We start from the raw sequence: 22,419 nt of genomic DNA on the forward strand, positions 1-22,419 counted from the left end.
GTGTGTATGTATGTATATATATATATATATATTTCTTACTAGCCAACTTTCATCCTGTTCAGTCAGAATGTGAGCAGGATGAGGCTGTTGGTACTGCCTGTGATTGTGAGTGCTCTGTGTGTATGTCATTGTTATCTGTGTGGCCAGTTGTGTATGTATGTATATGTGTGCTTTGTGTGCATCTGCCTACTGGGAATACGTTTTCCCTGGCTATTGGTTGGCCCTGGAGGCATGGAGCTGCAGTAGTTTATCTTCTCTCAGGCTGTCCAATCTGACTGGATACCTTCCCCTAATACCTTTTCATTATGGCAGGTATACTGGTTTTGATGTTTCAGTATTGATGTTTTTTTTAAGGTATCTTAATATGGAAATTGGAGAATATTTATTATTACAGATACAAAGTATTTGATAGGTCATCTTCTATATTAGTGTTTAGTTTAAAAAAACAAGTCTCCTGCAGGAATTGAGTGAAAACAGTGCCTTGCATAGACACTCATCACTTGTAATATAAAAGTTCAGGCATGGGTGAATGTCTTAACATGGGAAATCACCCACTGTGAAGCGACTTTGATTTTGCTAACTTGTTACACATTCACTTGTGTGTGTGATTAATTTTATTTAAAAAAAAATATTGAGTCTTCAGTAGTACAGCACTGCTCTCAGTAAGCAGGAAACATGAGAATGTGTTTTAAAGCATGAGAAAAACAATGTCACTTAAGTATGACATCCTTTCCACCAACACTACAGCAATTTAAAACTGGATTGTGTATTTGCAACAGAATGTGTCAGAGAAGAATTCTGCTTTTCCAGGGCTGTCCCTTAGTTATGTAACTTTCAGTCTCTGTTTTTTAAATATCATTTAACAAAGTATAACTAGGGCTACTGAAAATCAGGGTAATGTACTGCTGGTACAGAAGTGTCCCTAACTGTGGTGGCTGTACATGCTTAAAGTGTCTTTAGACAGCCTCTGGAGCTGCAGGAAGGGGGACTGCTGCAACAGCCAGGTATCAGCATGGCTCTGTAATGACAAGATGTATGTAGACTATGCAATGTGAAAGAAAAGCCTTCGGTGTAGGCAAAACATTAATCAATCTTATTGGATATGTAACATTCATTTCTGTGTAAAAGTTCACTTGGGTATTCCTTATAAATCCTTTCTGAAACAAAGGTATGGAAAACCTTTTCCCTCTGAATTTATGTTGCTGAACTTTCCACATCAGAGAAACTTTGGTTTTGATCTGTTGGAATTGGAGACAGAAGAGATCTTGTACTGATTTTTTTCACTTCAGACAGTTTGTCTACAACAGTAGTTTCTAAAGTGAAAAATATTAATTACATAAAAGTTTGAAAGTGCTGTTCCACTCAAACTGTTTACAGATCCTTGACATGAAACCTGAGGATTTCCTGAAAGAACATCCTTTTTCCTTTTTGACGACTAAAAATACAAATAATGGCCTGAAACAAAACCAACCTCTGTGTGTTAAGCAGTTTTCCAAAGGAGAGCTATTCTAACTAATCCATAGGTTCTAGAATTATTTTTTTTTAAGAACAAGACTTTTTCTTTTCTCAATCTTGCCTGTTTCAGATGCTCTTCATAGATGAATGTAAACGCAGTAGATGAACCCTGGGTACAGGAGGATTAAATTTATCCAGGTAGGATTGACGAGTTATAGAAGAATGAAGTTTTTAAGAAAGTTACATGAATAAAATGTCAACTTCCCATTTTTAAAGGAAAAGTTAGACGTGACAGGAGTTGTGTAGACTGCTACCTAAAATACAGACTTTGGTCAGAAAATTTGTGGGTTTTTTGGAGGGGCTGAAAAACTTTGAGCACCTTGTATACCTTTGTTCCTTCTTACTCAGCTGCTTAAACCAAATGTAGGAGTGCTTCCCTGTACTCATCTAGAATTGCAGTTTTCCTTATTGTACAGGGGTGATTGTTGTGGCAGGCTTTTGCAAGGCTTGCTTCTTATGGCTTGTTCAGTGTTGCAGCTGAACTTCTAATGAGATATGCTTGTGGAAAGCATATACAAGAGAAAGGTAATAAGCAAGCCAATACTTTCTGGAAGAAGTGAAAGATACCTATCAGTTAAAAGGTGAGAGATGGTAATATGGGCTCACAATGCTCCATGGATGAGGAACATAACACAACTGTCTATTTTTCATAACTGATGAAAGAAGCCCCTTTCACGAAAAGAGAATTCCTGTGAAGGATTGGTTCTGAGAATGATTGTCTCTGCAGTGGTGGTTGAACCTCCCTAAAAATGCCTCAAGGCCCTTGTAGTGTCAGCTTTAAAAAATCTGGAACATCTTTTGCTGCAGTGACTGTCTTTGTGGTCTGTTACCTTACCAATAACTGAATGTAATTTGTATATAAATGATGAAGTTATGTGCGTTTTATCTAGCCTGCTAGAGTTTGTCTGTGCTAGAACATTATTGCTTTCTCTAAGTTCCTAATTAATAGCTAAGAATTAGTGAATATAGCTGCCTTTTCTGTATGTTGAAAGTCTGAGGATTACAATTGTATCTTAGCTGTACTTGAGAGAATTCATTAACCTCAGAATTCACGTGACATGTTTATTATTGTTATTCCTAGTAACAGAATAGGATAATTTCAGAAGTAATTTTCTCAGAATTGTTTACATAACAGTAAGCAGGCTTGAGGGAACAAAGAAAACCGGGGAAAGCACATGGCTGCTATGAGAGAAGCAGGAGGAACTTGGGAGGTATAATGCAACCAGATTAATTTAACTGAGGATGTTTTTTAAATAGGGGTAAATTCATTTGCTTATCTCCACTTTGAAAACATAATGTAACAGATTGGTCCAATTCTTTTGTGTTAGAAGGAACTTAAACTTCCTACCCAGGACTGTGAGATGGAGTAGTGAGTTGTAATTAGCAGCTTTTGAATTGTGTAAGTGATCTTTTACATAAGTGTATGTATACATGTTGGAAGCAGTTTTATCTTACACCATGAGGCACTGTTGTTTTTTAAGAAAAGAGCAACATATTTTTCATTTGTAATTCTGAATATTTTCTTTTCACAGCTCATAAGCATTTTTATGAGTGTGATTAAATGTTATACATTTGGGTTTTTTTCCTGTCGTGGAGTCTTATCCACTGAAATTGTCTGCACATCTGTAAAAGCAACTGATTGTTATAAATCTTACACTGTTTAAATATGTTTTCGGATCATTAATTTCAGTTTATTTTATCACTTTGCAGAAAACTCAGAATATTTGTTAGAATATTTGTCTGGAGTAGTATCCTACAGGATCTTCTCATGTTTAAACAAGATGGTAAGCCATTATACTATTGGCTTGACTTTCTGTAATGTAAGAATATTAAAATCTCCCTGGCACCTCCTCAGTTAAGTTTTGAAATGGTTTTAAAAATCCATTCATCATCTTGTCACCAGGGAATTTGTCATTAATATTCCATAAATTTAGTAGTGAATTGTGGTATTTTTTAAAATACCTTTATTTCTGAGGTGGCAAAGTTTAGATAAATATGCTTGATTTCAAAACTGTGTTAGACGTTTTATGGCTGGTGATAATAATTGAAGCATATTGAGCAGAGTAGATACTTGCCTAAAAGATTTGGCTAGTTTGTTCTACTAGAGGTATTTTATTTATTGTGAAAGTGCTTTCATGTGCCTTGGTACCACAGTATCGTTAATGTAACAGCTTTATCTGGGTAATTTTTTCACTCTTTATATGAATAATCTAGACTCTTAAAACAGGTACTTGATTTAAATATCTGGTTTATATTGAAGTTCAGAATTACTCTTGTGTTAATTTAAAAGCAGAGTATATTTTTGCATTGTGTTTGGAAATATCTCAGATGGACTATTTGTGAACTGGAAGCAAGTTTAAAGTCCTTTTCTTGCTTGCTTTTTTTGGATTGTGGCTTATCAGGACTTCTGTGCCTTGCTAGTAGAGACATTTAGTTTGCAAGGTTTTGAACAAAAGGAAGGTGGGAAAGAAGGTAGGTTCTTAAGGGTTATGCTGAGGTCCCTGACTGTGGCAGTGCTTGTGGTTTTCTTGTGGAATTGTCTGAAATTAATGTGAATGAAGACAGGACCGCTGGGGAAAGAGGAAAAAGCAAATAAAGGCATACACTAAAAAAGACAACAAACCCTTCAAATAACATAGTAGATTAATACCCTGTGGCTGGCCATAATGAACAGACTAACCACAGTATAGAAACAGTTTCTGGATAACGTTGATAGCCAAGGCTAAAATAAACTTTTTTTTGACATGCAGTTATTTCGTGTGGTATCTAAATTCCCAATAGAACTGAGACTTTTTTATTATTGAATATAGTTGCTATTAAAAAGCACACAAGAAAAGCACAGGGGAAAAAAAGCATTTTGACTAATTAAATGAATGCCTAGCCTCTGCTTGTATATAAAGCAATGCAAAACACTTTTTAATTCTGAGAAATAGCGAATAAAATATAATTTTCTTAAAACTTTTTGGACTTGTTTAATTATGGGTTGAAAATTATCTATTGGAGCTATAATAGCCAAAGCTAAGCAAGGATGTTGTTGTTTATTCCCTAACTTTGTATATAGTTAGATATAGCAAAAGTTTCTATATTGGCACTAGTTTATGGACTGCACTGTTACTATTGTTAATATCTCTGTACCAATACAAACTAAGAATTGGATTTTTTCTGAATTTTAGTGTTTACATTTAGTAAATGCTGGGCAATGTAACTCTTCAGTCTGCAGCAAAGCAAAAAATAAACTTTCTGAAAGAGTCTTGGATTCTTCAGGCAAAAGCTCGCTTTCTATCCTGGTGTTTAGAACAGTGTTTGTGTATGGTAAAGACAGGGAGTCTCTTTTTCACCCCTTTCCTGCCACTTTCAGCAGTATTACTGTGCACTTTTTTCCTCCTCTAAATCCTTTTACAGCCTTTCTACCTGATAATTTTCCTTTAGGAAAGTAAGTTACTGTAGAACATATGTCTGGGGTAAGACAGACAAATCTGGCTTTCCCTTATTAGTCTGGCTTGCATTACTTATTAATATGGATAGTAAAACTCCCCTTGCATTTGAAGCAAATAATGTGTGGTACTGTTGAAAAATGAATTTCAGGACAGTCAGATAGTCACTGTGTCTCCAATCCCTGTCTTGTAAAACAGATATAACATGAATTTTTACCTGGTAGAAGTCTGATAAGACAAGTGTGATAGAGAGGGATGCAGGATGTCTCAGGACTACTGAAAATGTCAGCAAGATGCAAGAAGAAAGTGCTGGAATGTATAGGGAAAGATGGAAGAAAGATTGGAACTAAGAGTGGGGGAAAGATGGGTTGTATTATAGTGGGAAAGAGTAGCGCTGCCCCTCACCACCAGCCATTTCAATAGTTTGGTAGAATTTGCAGCTACATTAAGCTGTCATTGAAGTTTTTTTTCCACACCTTTTTTTTTTAATGACTACCATATACAAAAGATGTGTTTATTTGATCATGCTTAAATGCTTTTAAATAAAAATACAACTAAATAATACAATAAAAATGGTAAAACTAAGCAGTCTCAAAAGCTTGTTGCTTTTTGAAATTGTATGTGTAAGGATCTCGGGCTAATGGATATTCAGGTAGGCAGATAATGACCAGAGGAATAGTGGAAAGGCAGAGAATTGAGCCAGCTTAATCTGTCTGAATCAGCTGTTCCTAAAACCAGCAAAGGTGATCAATAATGAAGCAGTTATCCCGTTGCAAAACCTGCTGTGATGATTCACTGGAAGAAATTCTCTGGAATGCCAGGCAAACTGGGGAGGGGGAGTTGTTGAATAAAGGCGCACAGGATATATTGGAGCACCTAAGGGGTGGAACTGGGCATGGAACAAAAGAGTTTGGGGCTTGTAAAGATCTGTTAAGGGATGGTTAAGGCAAGGGCCGCAGATGGAGAAGAGAAGGATCAAAGTGAAATGGGGAGGAATGAGCATGGGGTAACAAGAGAGAAGGAAGGAATAAAAGGGGCCAGTTGCGTGTAAGCACGCAGCTGTTTTGTACATTTGCCTGGTGAAGCCTGTTGCCTGATCACCACAGCTTACCCTATCCTATTGAACCCTTCCCCCCGCACCCCCCACCCCCCCCCCACCCCCCCCCCCGTCTTTCTAGGATGTGTGTGACCTGTTAGCAGAGTTCAAGCTGCACTAGTCAGCAAGCAGGAGGACAGGCTGAGAGAGATGGTAGAGGGACTGAAATTCTGGGAAGGTAGCTTTTGGAGACACTAGTGAAGGCTTTTTTTGTCTTTAAGCACTGATCCCTAGGAATAGGGTGGACCTATCTGTGCTGTGTTTGTATTATTCTGTCCCCTTCTATTCATCTATGTGTTTGTGGTAGAGATGTATTATCTACAGTGTGTGTCTCTGTCCCGTTGGAATTGCTGTTCCACCTTGCTCCTTGGAAAGGTGTTAGGGAACAGCTGCTCCAGACCAGGCCAGAAGAGGATGGAATCCACGAATCCCCAGGTATACCAGATTTGGCTACCCCTAAGGTATAACCTTTTTGCTTCTTCAGTTGTTAGATGTGAGGGATCCCTTGTAGTGTTTGCTGCTCTCAAGTGTTCTGTATCAGAATTGTACCTAACAGCACAGAGTAAAACTTTCTGTGTTGGAGGCCTGGTATTCAAAAAATGGTTAACACCCTGAACTCTGTAGGAATTTGATATGCACTTTGGGTGATAATCACCTCTGAAGGTTAGGGTACTTTCACTTTTGGATTTTAATGCATGCAGAGTTCTAACAACTTTCTGTAACAGCATATAAATGCTGTTACTGATTTAAGTGTACACAGTATCTTTTAGTACAACTAAGTACTTGGAGGGTTGTTTTAGTAGTCTTTAGTACTTTTCTGTTACTGCCATACTTACTAGAAACAAATAGAAAGTGGTAATGAGGGAGAGAAAGGTTGAGTGCTTTTTAGGCAGAACACATGAGAAACTGCTGCAAAACTGCTTTAATACAAACACTGGTAAATGTGTAAACATGAGTAGGTAAGAACTGTTTTAGGATTACTTCCATTCCTAGCCCTTATTTCCCAGCCATTTCCAGAAGTGCTGTTAATATGAAACTTGCTTTCTGATGAAAATGACAGAAATTAAGTTTCCTGTTGGGTATTATGCCTTCCTTGCAGTTGTCCTTTCACCATAAGGAGGCCAACTAATGAACTTAGCTGTCCGAAGGGATTAACCTGCTATACAGCTGATTTGTGAAGCACTATGTGTGTCAGTGAAAAGAAAATCTGCAAGATGTAGTTGGATATGAGTTTGTTTTATGGTTTTCATGGTTTTATAGTTGGATTCTTCAGGGGTAACTCTGGAAATCAGTTTTCTCTGAAAAGGAAATAACAGTGATCATTTCATATTCTTACATTTATTTTGCTGTAAACATTTCTGAAAATGGGAGAAATTATTTGCGTGAGAAGAGCTTGCCCCTCCATAATACAGGATGAGATTAGTAGCGTGGCATGAATTTCACAAGGCATTTCTGATTATTAAGTTCTGGTTTTATTTTTAACAAAAGGTATCTTGTAGATTTGAGGTCATGATTAGTCTTGTTAATAGACACAATGGCTGAAGTAGAGAGCTTCTATAAATTCTTTATCTCAGAAGCCTGGACAGTTTGTTTTATACCAGTTTTATGCAAACCAGTATTCTTAGAAAGCTGGTTCTGAATTCTTAGAATACTTAGTCATCTGCCCCTGCTCTAGCTTAAAATGTAATGCTCTCCTGCTCCATTTTACTGTTTACTTTCTCTTTGTTGACTGAGTGTTGGGTTATCATGCAGTAATGGAGAGATTAACTCGTTTGTCATCTCCAGATTTATTAAGTAACTTTTATGTTGTATATTGTGACAGTATGCATGGCACCAGGTTACTTCCTCTGGTTTTAGATGTTCCTTAATAAACAAAATGATATAACTTTGCCAAGTAGTGTTGCAAGACATGAGTTTTACCAGCTCTGGTTGAGACACAAAACATTGTTATGGATTTGACAGAAAGTGTAAACATGATCTATAAACGTTGTAGAAGTGTTTGACTGCCAAGATACTTAGCCTTTTCCTTGCACCTTACTGATTTAAGGCAACTCCTTCTAACAGCAATGGCATATTTTACGACAATTTGCCACTTGTAGCTTAAAGTCAAGATTTTCAAACAATTTGTTTGGAACCACTCTTGATGGACGGTTGTGTTCTATTTTGTGTTTATGAGAGGAACCTTCTAGTCTTGAAACAATTTTAAAGGGGTTTGTGAAAAGGAAACAAAAAAATCCGCACCAATAAAAATTTTGGTGTTGGTATCAAGTAGGCTGAAATTACCAGTTTTCCTACTATTCTGTATGAAATTAACTTCATTGTTTGCGTACATTTTAGCAACAAAAAACATGATTGCTTACCTAGGCTTGTATTGCATGCTGTCCTAATTCCTGTGTGATGAAGAAAATGTATTACTCAGTGCTAGTAATGACTTTGTGTGTGGCTGCAGATTAAAAAAAAAAAAAAAAAAAAAAAAGCTTGGGGAGATTGTGCAGCCTACCATTTTTACAGTTAAAACATTTCTGTTATATGACAGCTAGACCATTTGAAGTTGTTAGGTTGAGAAATTCAGTCACTTTCTCTTAACTTGCTTTACACAGAGTGTCAAAATTTACTAGTACTAAAAAATACAAAATTCTTAGGTCTGTCCTGGTTTTGGTCGGGATAGAGTTAATTTTCTTCCTGCTAGCTGGTACAGTGCCGTGTTCTAGATTTAGTATGAGAATAATGTTGATATAACACTGATGTTATAGTTGTTGCTAAGTAGTACTTACCTTGAGTCAAGGACTTTTCTGTTTCCCTTGCTTTGCCAGTGGGCAGCTGCACAAGGAGCCGGGAGGGAGCAGGGCCAGGGCACCTCACTTGAACTAGCCAAAGGGATATTCCATACCGTAGAATATCATGCCCAGTTTATAAACTGGGGGAAGTTGGCCAGGGCCTGCTGATTGCTATTCAGGGACTGGCTGGGCATTGGTCAGCAGGTGGTAAGCAATTGTACTGTGCATCACTTGTTTTGTCATGGGTTTTATTACTCTCTCTCCCTTCTTTTCATTACAATTATGATTGTGATTATTAATCACTAGTGTTATTATTACATTTGTCTTTATTTCAATTATTAAACTGTTCTTATCTCAACCCACAAGTTTTACCTTTTTCTGATTCTCCTCATCCCACTGGGGGAAGGGGAGGGTGTGTGTGTGGAGTGAGCAAGCGGCTGTGTGCTACTTGTTTTAACCCCAGCTGGCAACTATAACCAGTCTTAAAAAGGCCAATATATAAGCCATTGAATCTGCAATAAAGCAGTAGGTGCAGCAGTTTCTATAGGAACCCAAAACATAATCCTTATGTTAGGGGATGAAAGATGGAAGTAAAAATGTGGTGGTTCAGTTACCCTGGAAATGACTGCTATCTGGCCAGGTACCTGAAAAAAAGAGAGCCCAAAAGACAATGAGGAAAAAAAATTTAAGTCAAGCTGGCACTTGTTGCCATATTGAGAAAAAAACTCTTAAAAAATGAGCTTGACTTTTGACCAGGTTCTCACACAGCTGTGTTAATTTGTTGGCACTGACAGTAATGGACAATTCTGTCTGTTCCTTTTCTCTTCCTAAAGGATGCCCTCATCAGAGCATGCTTTTACCCGAGGCTGCAATTTAGCCTTCCTGTAATTCATGCAGTTAGGCTGCACTTTGTGAACTCTGCTTCATGAGCGTATAGTTCATGAGTTTCAGCCGTGCCTTAGGTTTTTGCCTCTGGAATGTCTCATCTTCTAGCAGATACACAAGTCCAAAGTTTAATCTAATTTCTACCTAGTACTGGCCACCACATTTGCTAGGTATAAAGGAGTTCTTCATTCCGTAATAGTAAGGGGCTGCTAGTTTATTCCAAAGACACTGTGAAGTTTTTAGTTCAGACAGATGCAGTGAATCCAACTGGAGGAACATATTTCTGGGACTCTCTTACTCTTTTTGAGAAGTTCAAACTAGAAATAGTTTTTAGGAAAACTGGAGGAAGATTAGGAGATCCTCTTTTAGTTTTAATTGCGTGTATGTGTGCTGTTTTGACAAGCGCCTAAGTGTTTTCTGGATTGATGGATCTGTTTAGCAAAGAACAGTTATGGTCATGTAGTATTCAAGCCTATGGTAGTTACTGACTTTTTTCATAATTTCAAAGGACAAGCTTTTAGAAATTGACTGTGCAGTTTTATCTAAAGTATTTTTGCTAAAAAGAATAGGAGATTCATAAAGGGGAAATTGTATGGGAAGGTAAATCCAACCCTTGTTTTGTGATAATTGCATCTACTTAAATTCTTGAATGCTTTGAATGAAGAGACTGTTATTAAAGTATCAAAATTTTATTTATAATCAAATTTACTGTTAAAAACAACAGTACTATTATTAATAAGCAATTATAAAAAACCCGAATGTTAAGTATGCTCCACAAACTTGTCCTTGATCATTTGCTTTAAACAGTTATTTGCTATAGGGCTGTTATATGTCTAATAATAACTTTTCTTATCAAAGAAACCTAAATACAGCTTTTGGATAGATGCTTTGAGTAGATAATTTTTGAAGGAGAAAACAGGCCACGGATCACTGAATCTGCAGTCTAGGAGAAATTGTGTGGTGGCTAGCTGGTTTTGTGCGTGTTTTTGTTTGTTTTTTGTGTTTTTTCATTATTATTTTTGTCATTTCACTTCATTACATTTCATTATGACTTTTTAGAGGGAAGCATTTTGCTTCACAGTCTGATCCACAAATTGTTTCTCTCTACTTAATACCATAATCAATAATAATCATAATCAGAGCAAGAGTTCTGGAAAGGTCTTTTCTGGATTCGGTTCAAAGTCCACCATTAGTTCTGTTGTGCATGTTGTTGTGCCGCATGTATGTTTCTTCTTTACTTCTCCCTATGGCATCCCGGTTTTACTGAGCTGCATTTGTGCAAAATATATTCCACCCCCACCCCCAGCTTGAAAATGAGTTGAGAATCCAACTAAAGGAATTTGCTTAAAGGAAATTAATTGTAGTGGTTCATAATTAAATCATTTTTTCCTAATACTTGTCATGCTCTGCATGTTCTCTGGTGGTTTCAGAATGGTAGATGCTTAAGGGGTTTTATTTGATCATCTTTTTCCAGATGTTAGATAATCTTGATTTTCGGTCATTTGTTGGAATTGCAGCCAAGGGAGGTAAAATAATGTAGGTGCATCAGAAGCACAACATGTGTGCTGTTTTTTCAAAGGAAGACATTGTTTTTATTCATTGTTTTGCTACTTGTTGTAATGCTGGAAGATTTCCAAAACTAAGTTTTCTCCTGTTAATGCCCCATTTTGAGGTAGAGAAAGGAATGCTACCATCATATAATACAGGTAAGTGGGGAAGCTCAAATTATGCTTGTGTGTTCATGAGCAAACACGTTTGAAAATAATAGGCTATGTTTTAATGTGCTATTGGTTTTTATTTGTTTTTTTTTTTTTTTTTTTTTGTGGAAGTCCACAGCACAGCATTGCCTTAAGGCACTGTCAGATCTTCCAGCTTTTTTCATACTTGTAAAACAGAAGAAAAAAAGCCCCCACCTGTTTCTAAAGTGTAGTGTAATGTTTTATCAGACAGAAGAATGTAGTCCATAGAAAGTGAGCATGGGATGTAAAATTTGTGTATCCTCTAGGTGTGTTGCTTGTATTCTGAGATGACTGAATAGCTTAACGCAACTAAATTATGGATGTATTGAGTGTGAACTAGTATAGAGAGGCAAACCTGTTAGTGTAACTAGGGGAGTGTAATTGATGGTTTTACTTAGATAAGTGACTTAACATTATGTTTGCTGAGATAGTTGCAAAATACAAAGACTTAGACAATTTGTTTCCCATTGGTGTTTCGTATGGGTGTGTTGCATATATTGCATTTTTTGTCTACATTATACATTTAATGTCTTCAACATACTTTCTTTATTGAATAGTTAGCAAAGACAATCAATAGAACAAGCAACCCTACTGAACTTTTAAAATAATTTAGTGGATGTATTGTAGCTTGTTCAGTTGTACTCTAAAATACTTAAAATTCTGATGAATGAGCGACTCCATTTTTCCTGCCACAGTGATCATTTGTGTAATATTCCCCATGTTTGTGGAAAAATCATATTATTATCATGTTATCTTTTGGTTTTTTACTTAGCAAAACAGAAGTCTGTTGACTCAGTTGGAATTTCAGAGTCAGAATTTACTGGCACAAATCCCTAATTTTTATTTTTCTAGAATATAATTTATTTTACTTTTGTGTGCCTTAGAATTATATAAGCATATTTTAATTTGATCCAAACAAATCCATAACTATTTTAGTTAGAAACAATAATAAAAAAAATCGACAGCCCTTAGGGCACCCTAGAAACTACTGGCTTGATTGTTTTGTGCTATGTAAATAGTACATTTGTATGGCATACCACAGATTCTTTGTGACTTTTCACTGTAATGGGGAGATGAAACAGGGAATTTCTAAGGAATTGCAAAAAATAGTTTTCAGAATAGCTACAGATTATCTCAGATTTTTAGGAAATTCATTTTAAAGAAGCTTGTGCATAACAGTAATAGAAGTCTCAGTCTGCAGGACTGTTTTGCAATGTATAATGATTGTTAAGAGCTCCTTGTAAAATAAATCTTAAGGTTTTTGTTTCTGCTTTTCAGTGTTTTATTTTTTCCCTATGGAAACTGCGGTATACTGTATCTTCTGCAATTGGCAAGACCAAGTTGTCTCTAACTTCCAGGGCTGAAAATGGAAATCACTACAGAATTTGATCTCTGTTTAATATTTGGCATGCAGCTATTTTTAGCATAGTTTCAAAAATGCCTGTGAATCTTTGCAGTACTATAATTTTTTTAAAAATAATTTATTCAGCTTTGTTTATAGTTCTGTTAAGTCATTCTGCTGTGGTACAAGAATTCCACAACTTAATTACATTCCTCAGGAAATGCGAAACTTATACTTGCAATGAGGTCAAATACAAAAGAACTAAATAATTACTTTCATCAACAACTTCTTTTACCTCATACATATCCTAGAATTACAAAGCCTTAAGTATGTTTGTTGTACAATGATACTTTATGGGTTTTGTAGGGTTGGGTTTTTTTAGCTAGCACCGGCACTGAGGCTGTTTGATTTAAGTTCAGACAAAGTTTGCAGGGAGCCAGTTCAATTCAGTCTTCATATTAAAAATTCAGGTATAGCCTTTTCGGAAAGGATCTTGAAACTGCTGAGCTTGCAGGATTGTAATGTTAAAGTACTAAGTGGGAATTCACAAGGGAGCTGGGCTGTTATTCAAGTCTCATGCATTTACAATTTTTGCATCAGAGAAATTATTAGAGCTTCTTGTTAATGGAGTATGGCTTTTGACTCAGAGATTAGAAATAATTTGTAAGTATCAAAGAAACCACCTTGATAGGATATGAGGTGGGGTTGAGCACAGTACTTGAACCAGAAGATACAAAGCCAATAGCAAACCTGGGTTTATTTGTTCTTCTGCTGCTTTAGATTTGTTTATAAGATGGACCATGCAGTACGAAGTGCAGAGGGTATTGATGACTTCTTTAATAACATGGGAGAGAAGACAACTGTAAATATCTTAAGGGTGAGTGTCAGGAGGACGGGACCAGGCTCTTTTCAGCAGTGCAACAGGCACAAACTGCAACACAAGAAGTTCCATCTGAACATGAAGAAAAACTTTACCCTGGGGGTGACAGAGCACTGGAACAGGCTGTCCAGAGAGGTTGTGGAGTCTCCTGCTCTGGAGATGTTCAAACCCATCTGGACATGACTGCAACCTGCTCTAGGTGAACCTGCTTTAGCAGGGAGTTGGAATAGGTGTTCTCCAGAGGTTCCTTCCAACCCCAACCGTTCTCTGATTCTGTGAACATGGCCACCTACTATATCTTTCTTTAAGTGAGGATTTGATCTTATATGTAAGTCTTTGGTTTTGGTGGTTCCCCCCCCCATATAGTTTTGGTATGTTTTTGAATTTTCTCTGTTTCTGCCAGATGCTTCTGAGGTAGGTGACTTTGAGAAACAAAGCCTTGTGTAATCTGGGAGGTGTGGATTGTGCAACAGTCTGCCTAGCTCACATTGCCATGTTTCCATTTATGAAGGTGATAATTGAGTAAAGGTGATGTTAAGGATCATATATCATTTTTCTGTGTAATAGAAATTTTTTCATGCTTAATTCTCTTCTGATATTATAAGTATAATGAAGTAGTTCTTCAGGGGAGAGACATTTTGATTCAGGAGACATGAAGCCATCTGGTCAGACTAAGGCTTTGTTTTCACAATCGAAAGAGAAAAATAGCAGCAGGAGTGGCATGGATTTGAGCTTTTTTAACCATGGTAACTGTGCATGGGCAGTGCTGGCAAAACAGTGAGGACAAGTTATTTCTGTTTTGCTGAGGTAAACTTGCTGAGGCAAGACCTGTATCTCTCTCTAAGGCCAACCTTGTATTTAGTTTCCCTAGAGGTAAACACTTTTTTACCTTACTAAGCAGTGCTGAACAAACCTGAAAAGTTGCAGCTGTAAACCAGCTTGGAATTAATTTGTTAAAGTGCAAGTGTTTTTAACCTTGCCCGTTTCTTCATTTGCATCTATGAGCTGTTAGTCTGCAGTGTGAAGCAAAGTTACATGGCTGTTGTTTAGTAATTTTCAATATATTTTTTCCTTTCTTTTAGATCTGGTTTTGATTAATGTATATGTGTGGGATTTCTGATTAAGCTGAATATGTCCTCCTGTGAGAGCAGGCTAGCACAAGATTTTAAGACTTAACTGATGAAGAGCCCCACTTTGAGTTTGATTGGAGGTGAAGGTATTTGGAGAGTTCATAAAGCTACTGAATATGTCTTTAGGGTCATATTCCTCAGTTTAAGTCTTGTTAAAAGATGTATCTTTTGAGTTAAATGGATGCAGCTGAATAATGAATCTTCTCCAAGGAAATTTTTTCCTCTGCATGTTTGCATGTTTGTTCTGTATTATCTATGCACAACTGCAAAGGAATTCTAGAAATTTATGTAACAATTGATATATTCAAAGACTCATATTGTTGACTGCTGCACAGAAGAACTGCTCAGATTATGTAGTTTAAACAACAAAAAGCAATTTATTGATTTATTACTGTGATGTAATCGGCAATCAGGGAACTGTATGTTTAGGATTGATATCAGCAGTAGGACAGATATACCAGTGTGTTGGACCATTAAAAAAAATTGAGCAGCATCTACAAATACCTAAACACTTTTCATAACCGATCATGAAAAGTTCTAATCCCCTTCTTCCCCTCCACAGTTATTGGCACACAAGTTACATGAGCAGTGTGGGTTACAGGCAATGCTTGCTGTTCCAGGACTGTGAGTTCACTTAATTGCACACACCTGCTCCCGGAGATACCCATGTTCCAGCTTTATACCAGGGCCACTCCCTGCAATCTGCTAATCTGCAGGCCAGTGGGAAAGTCCCTCATCAAGTCACATAGCCCACCTGAGCCATGGATTCCCCCACCTGCTGCACCCCAAACTGACACTCGGTTAGTTGGAGGGTGGCTGCCCCTGTCATCCAGCGGGGAGGTTGCTCCCCAAGGCATGGAGGAGCTTGCAATACTATTGGGGTGGTTTCTCCATTGTCCGGTCAGGCTTCAGTGATTGCTCTCTTCCCATTACGGTTATGAGGTTCCTCTCCTCTGTTATAAATGAAGTGTGAATGTTTGTCCTTTTTTTCAAGCTGACTCTTCCTTTGTTTCAAAAGTCCCGTTGTAATTCCCCAGTTAGTGTTCAGTCCTTCTTGGAGTTTTCTTTTTAGCATTACCAATGTTTTGACGAAACGCTCTCGGATAATTTTGGGTGTTCCAGTTGCACACTGTTTATGCTTATGTTTCTGGCTTTGCAAGTGTTGTCATCCAGGCCTTTTGCTAAGGATGGGCCATATGGGTGCCCTCTCATTGACACTAATCAGCATAATTTTGTCTGCATGGAACATTAAATTGTTATATTATCAATTTATCAGATTATTAATGCTGTGTCGTTTCTTGTTTAGCCTTTTGTGCTCAAGTGATTAGTTTGTTTTATATACACTAAATTGTAAAACTGCGGTGCATCCTTAATGGTTCCTTGCATATGTCTTAGATTTAACTCTGTCTAAAGCACTACCTACAGGGGAGGAAGGTAATTTTGTAACTTTACCTGTCTGAGGCCAGTTGTAGCTGTGGTAATTGAACCATGCTCATAGTCGTCCAGCTGCAGTTAGGAGTAACATCCTCATTTGCAGTTCTGTTGTGGGACCTTATTTGTTAAGTGTCTTGGCTTCTAAGGTATTATATTGCAAGTTGTCAGGGGACAGTGTAAGTCTGTCATCTTTGATTATTTCATACCCAAGCTTTTCAAAAATGTAAAATCTGAGGCATGGTTCTGGCTTTTGAAATAGTTTGGTTCGCTTTGCTCCTCCAGAAATGTTTTTGTAGCAAACTGATTTGGAAACATCTTAATTAAGCACACAGCTTTTGTATCCTTCTTTAAGTGTTGTAGTTTGGTAACAAATTACTGAAGTAGTCTACTGTGGTTTCTCTTCCCCTTTACCTTAATATGCAAAGTGTTTGTATGTGCTGAGTTAAATACAGATTGCCATGATTTGAAAGCCTTTTGGACTGCTTTATATTGTAATTGCTTATATGTGTAGGTAGACTTTTTCAAAGCACCGTGATCTTAGGCTTAGAAATCGCTGAAAGTGAAACCTGGTTTCCTCAAGTCCCTAGGCCTAGACCTTCAAATGTTTTGGCATTGATTAAGATCAATAAGCTACGTGCCTATCTGTTTAACAAATTTTCAGGACTTAAAAAAATTTCAGAAAATCTTGAACCTGTTGCATTGACAAGATAACAGAATTTATTGACTTTTTTAAAAAGAAAAAAAATCCTAGTTTTATTTATTCAGTCTTTTAAAACAGATTTTTCCATCCTTCAGAGGCAACATGTTTGTAGCCTCTAAGTTTACTTGGATTTGACTACTGCATATATTGTTTCATGCTGTTGTTCCAACAGTTTAAGTTTTGTCTCTGTGCCAAGAGACAAGGGTGTTTTTAATTGGTTGAAATTTGTATTTGGCACTTTGGTTGTTTCTTGACTACTGTGTTGTTTTTGATTAGTGTAAGAGAAAGACTGACATGCTGGAGTGAGTCTTGAGCGCTATCAGGATGGCTGGTGAACTTAAGTCCACAATGTATGAGGAGAAGGTGAGGGTATCCATTTGCTACAGACTCCAGAAGAAAAGGCTGGGGTGGGGGATCTTAATTGCTGCCCACATCTACTTAATTGTGGGACACAAAGAGACAGAGGCACCCTTTTCTCAGAGGTGTACAGTGAAGGGGGCAAGAGGTGAATGAACACAAATTGAAATGAGAAATTCCAGTGTGAGGGGAGTCAGTTGTTGGAGCAGGTAGCGCAGTGATACTAAGATACCTCCATCCTTGGAGATACTCAAAATGCTTTAGCTCAGGGACCTGTACAATATGATATAGTTGGCCTCACTTTAAGCTGGAGGTTGGACCAGGTGACTCCAGAGATCCTTTCCAATCTAAATTAGTCACAGATTTTATGGAACACATGGATATAATAGAATGAAATCCTGTCTTTGTTTAATATTATGCCACATTTGTAAGTGGGTTTGAAGTGGTTGCATTTCACCTAAACCCATAATTTACTTATTTCCATTAAATATTTTATTCATACTGCCTTTATATGTGGTATACTTTCTTTTTACGTCTCTTAGGCAACACCATGTGTTTTGTGAGTAAAAAGATAATTGACATATGGTTTGGAGTAATTTTTTTCCAGATTGATCAAGTTGCATGCCAGGTAGACTTAGTTTTATGCTGTTAAGTGTTTTCTTCTGTCAATCTGCAATAAAGACATTGTATATAAAAATAAATGTTATAGATGCATGCTAGGCAACGTTTTACCTAAAAATAGATTTGGCAACAATTGATTTGAAATTATTTCAGACCTTGTCAGTAGGTGACCTAGCTGAAAACTGTTCCTGATTTTAATACTTCAAATTTATACCAACTCTTTTCTCTTGAAAAGCTTTACAAAAATCCATCAACCTTTGTGAGGCCTTTGAGGTTTAAATTTTTTTTTCAATTCTAGCTGAAAAAATTGCTGCAGGGGATTGATCAACTTTGCCCAAAACTACCAGGCAAGTAGTCTTCTGTCAAACCAATTTTTTCTATCTAGGTCATGATTCTGTCACACAGAAGAGCATCATGTGACTACATTGTCATAACATTTGGATAACCAAAGGATGAAGCAAGTGGCGATAATTACACTTGAGTGCTCTCATGTTTGCAGAATGTTGAATATATGTACTAATGTGGTTGCAGTGAAATATAGTCGTTGAGACTCAAATTTCAGATGTAATGAAATCAATGCACCTTTCCTTCTTCATAGGAACTCAGATTTCATCCGTCAAATTCACTGTAAGCATTGTGCTTGAAAACCAGTGCCCCCTTAAGTGTTAGATGTAGGTTCATCATCTTCATAGATGCAATTGCTGGATTAATTGAATAAAACATGTTTTGCTTTATCACATGTAATTCAAGGAGAATTTTGGAGAAAGCACCTCAACCATTCCTCCAGTGCTTTTTTGTCTCAATTGCAGTCCTATGGTGGAATCAACAAAGCTGAGAATTTTAGCATATGACTTCATATATTGTCAGATGTTTTGAACAGAAGTCCTGTCAGAAAGGTGTCTTATTTAGAATTTTTTTGTTGGCTGCCCTTCATTACCTGGTGGAAAAATTAATTCTAATTGGGAAACACCAGCTGTGTGAAGAAAGGCAGGTGGGTCACATTTCCTTCTTTTGATATGGTTCTAGTTGTCTGCTCATAAGTTCTGTATTCTGTAATTCAGTTACATTCTGAATGGAACACCGGGTGATGATGAATATTATTACTGGAAAGCTTAATTCATGTAGCATTTAGTAAGGTCTACTAGAGAACTGCACCTGTGAACTTCTGCATGTTACACATCTGCTATGTGTAGTTGTCTACCTCTAGATTTAAGAACTTTTCAGAGAAGAGATGATTTTGTTCCTTGTGTAACACAGTAGTTATTCATATAAAGTTAACAATACTTTTATATGTGGATGTAGCCTTTTATTACCGTATTAAATGAGCATATTACTGGGATATGAAGAAGCTCTTTTTCCAATCTATTTTTAGGAAAGTGCATATATATTCCATTCAAACTAAAACCCATCATTACATTGACAGAGTGGCTGCAATGATTTTCCGTTAGAAGTCCTATTCCTTTTCATTTACCCATCATCTTAAAATATTGAGCTGTCATGCATACAGAACTGTATTAGAAGTCTTGAAGTATATTGAGGCATATTAAATGTCTACTTTGACCTTAAAATAATTTTGGCATTGAATTAAAAAGTGCTGTATACCAGGTTTGCTGTGCAGATGGCACAGTGAAATGGCAGAAATACTATTTGTGCAATGAAATGTCAAGTAGTAGCTTTGCTTTCTGTTGTGCAGCTAAAGGACTACGATAAATCGGTGAACTGCAGTCAGTAATCATAATATACTACGGTCAATTGGCAATTTTAACAGAGCTATTGCCCTGAATTTTCATCTGCCTTAACTTCATATAATCTTTTTATATCCTGATGAAAGAGAAGAGCTTGTAGCAGTAGCTGTTGCTTAGACCAGTAACCTGTCTCAGTAGCATGTAGTGTGTGTGTAGAGTACCACCTAGTTAATGTGACTTCTTACCTCCCCACAACACGTGGCCAATTTAAAAGTTTTCTGAAGGACTTCATGAGGCAGAAGTGTCACCTTTGTTTTTAAGTCCTTGGTCAGTATTTCTTTCAGGAAGTTTGTGTATTTCCTTTTTGAATCCAAATAAACCCTTGTATGGAGTTCCATGTTTTGTGTTGGTGTTTTCCCTGTATTACAGAAACGGCTGAATTATTATTCCTTATTGGCTATATTGGTTTTAGTCCTGACTTTGACTCTTACATTCCTTCCATCAGGTTACCTCCAACCTGAAGAATCTTAAACAACTTAGTCTTGCTTTTTATGGAAATTGTTCCACAGCTTTTGCTTGCTTTTTTAAATCTTTTTGCCTTTTTTTTTTTTTTTTAGCTTTTTAGTTCTGTCTGTATTATTTTGGTAAAGGGGCTGCTAGAACCATGTGCAGTCTTCAAAATGAATGCTCCGTGGATTTACATTGTGGCATAGTTGTTTGCTATTTAGTCAGTACATGTTTCCTTCTTCCTTGCTTGCTTTTCTGAACGTTTGTTACTTTTACAATTAATATTGAGCACTGTGCTGCCCTTTCATAAACCTATTATAAATCAACCTCTATCCTCTGAAGTAACATACAATTCAGAAAAAGGGGGAAAAGCGTCATCTAGCTTTGTTTACTGAACGCCTCTTTTTAGGGTATGGAAAAGTGTTAAGCATACTGCAAACAGTGCAAATGTTCTAACAATACATTTTTCTGGGAACTTTATATTCCATGTTTATATCCTGCATTGCTGGATGAAGATTTTATATTCCCGTGCCTTAAAACCCATTATTTGTTATGTTAAATTGGATTCCCACCCACCATATGCTTTATTTTTATGCTTCATTTATCTGCCTGGGTAGCCCTGGTGTCTGTCTCATTTGACAACACTTAAATTGGCTTTTGTCTTTACAGCCATGAGAAGTGTGGTATTATCAACTGTATAGTTGTTATGCTTAACTAAGTCATGATCTAGTAGGCCACTATTTGACCTAAAGAATGCAAACAGCATTATTAACCTACAAGGAAAAAAAACCCTATATGTACAGTTGAACAGCTGCTTTTAAGATCTCCTTTTGATCAGGGTAGAATTACTTTACAGCTTGCAAAATAAATGTTAAAAACTGACCTTATTTAGAAAGATGCTAACCTTTACAACCTCTTTCATCTGACCCTGATAAGTTTATCATATCTTCTTCTCATTTAGCTAATGCCTTTTTTTCATCTTGTAGTTCTAGAGGAATAAAGCCAAAGGCCTAGTTATCTGCTCTTTTATTGACTTGCATGCATACACATACAAAGTCCGCTTTACCAATTTGAATGATTTCAAATAAGGATGGTGTTGAGGCCATCTGAATTTTTAACTGTTTTGAAACTAAATTCATGTGGATAAACTCTTTTTAATATAGTGGTAAAAGACATTGCTGGGAACAATGTTGGTGGGAACTTTTTAGTTGTAAGATTAGACTGAGCTGGAAGGATAAGAAAAAGCAATATTATGTGCAGTTTTGTTGGATAACATTGTTTGTTTTATTTCTTAATTAGGGTTCTTAAACCTCTGCAGAACAATTTGTATTAGATTTCTGTGATATTGTTTTTAATTTCAGTACTGTATAAGTAAAGTTTCAGTTTTACATAGACAATACAGTAACTCAAATGATCTTTTTGGGACTCCCAGTTACTGCATTTTAGATGGTTGGGCACATTTGATGCCAATATAGTTTGAATTAATGCTGCTGCGTTCAGTTGTAATAGGTAAGTATGTCTAAACAACTTCACACCTCCTGCCAGCAAGGGTAGGGACACTGAAGTTTGTTTTCTATAGGGAATAAATAGTACATCACAGTTTGTATTTATGAAATTCCTTGTTCAGTGTAGAGTAAAAAGTAATATATTTTGGATATACACAGTACGCTTACTAAATGAAATTGTAGTACTGTGGAAACAGTGGTATAATAATACACAACAGAAGTTTAGCTTTATTTTTAAGTTCCAGATGTCTTACTGTTGTTACTACTTTGCCTCTACTGAATTTAAGCAGTGTCAGGAACTTCTGTTGCCTTTACTTCTCTTGAGTTGTTGATTTGCCGTAAGTGTTTCCTATAGATCATATGCTTAAGCATTCAAAGCAACAGCTGAGATGGTTCAATTGTCTGTGAATATATGTATTTACAGTGTTACTAATAATAGCACAGTTTAACATTTTCCCCTCATAAACTCATCACTTTGAATAGACTTGCACAATAAGTTCAGAAGTTTTAGAGTTGAACACTATATATCATGACAGACTTGTTTTCATTCTTGTATATCAGCTACTGATTGTGATCTGAAGTGAAGGCATTTAAACTCCTTCCAAACTTTGTACATTGTATTCATATGGGCAGTCACTTTGATCTGCCTAAGATTAAACTGTTCCTGGAGCCATAAAATATCACATTTGCGAACTTTTATTTTTACTGATAAAAGGTGAAAGAAGAAAGGCTGATTTTTTTTTTTAATTTTATTTTTTTTTTTGTTGGCAACTTCCCTGGTCTTCAGACTAGATTATTTTGCAGAGTTCTAG

At 36.6% G+C, this 22,419-nt stretch overlaps 1 protein-coding gene across 7 annotated transcripts in view; it reads left to right on the forward strand.

Annotated features, from left to right (window-relative positions):
• Nucleotides 1-22,419, forward strand: part of LRCH1 (leucine rich repeats and calponin homology domain containing 1) — a 133,551-nt gene that overhangs the window by 21,904 nt on the left and 89,228 nt on the right. Inside the window, exon 1 of one of the 7 annotated variants that reach the window (XR_003555678.2) lies at nt 3,226-3,299. The exons of the other annotated variants lie outside the window; for them this stretch is intronic. The gene's annotated coding sequence lies outside the window, so the exon portion shown is untranslated. Of the gene's footprint in view, nt 1-3,225; nt 3,300-22,419 lie in introns of those variants that run through there. 7 annotated transcript variants of the gene reach the window in all.

The sequence above is a fragment of the Falco peregrinus genome, chromosome 4 (genome assembly GCF_023634155.1).
Source record: "Falco peregrinus isolate bFalPer1 chromosome 4, bFalPer1.pri, whole genome shotgun sequence".
Classification (NCBI taxonomy): domain Eukaryota; kingdom Metazoa; phylum Chordata; class Aves; order Falconiformes; family Falconidae; genus Falco; species Falco peregrinus.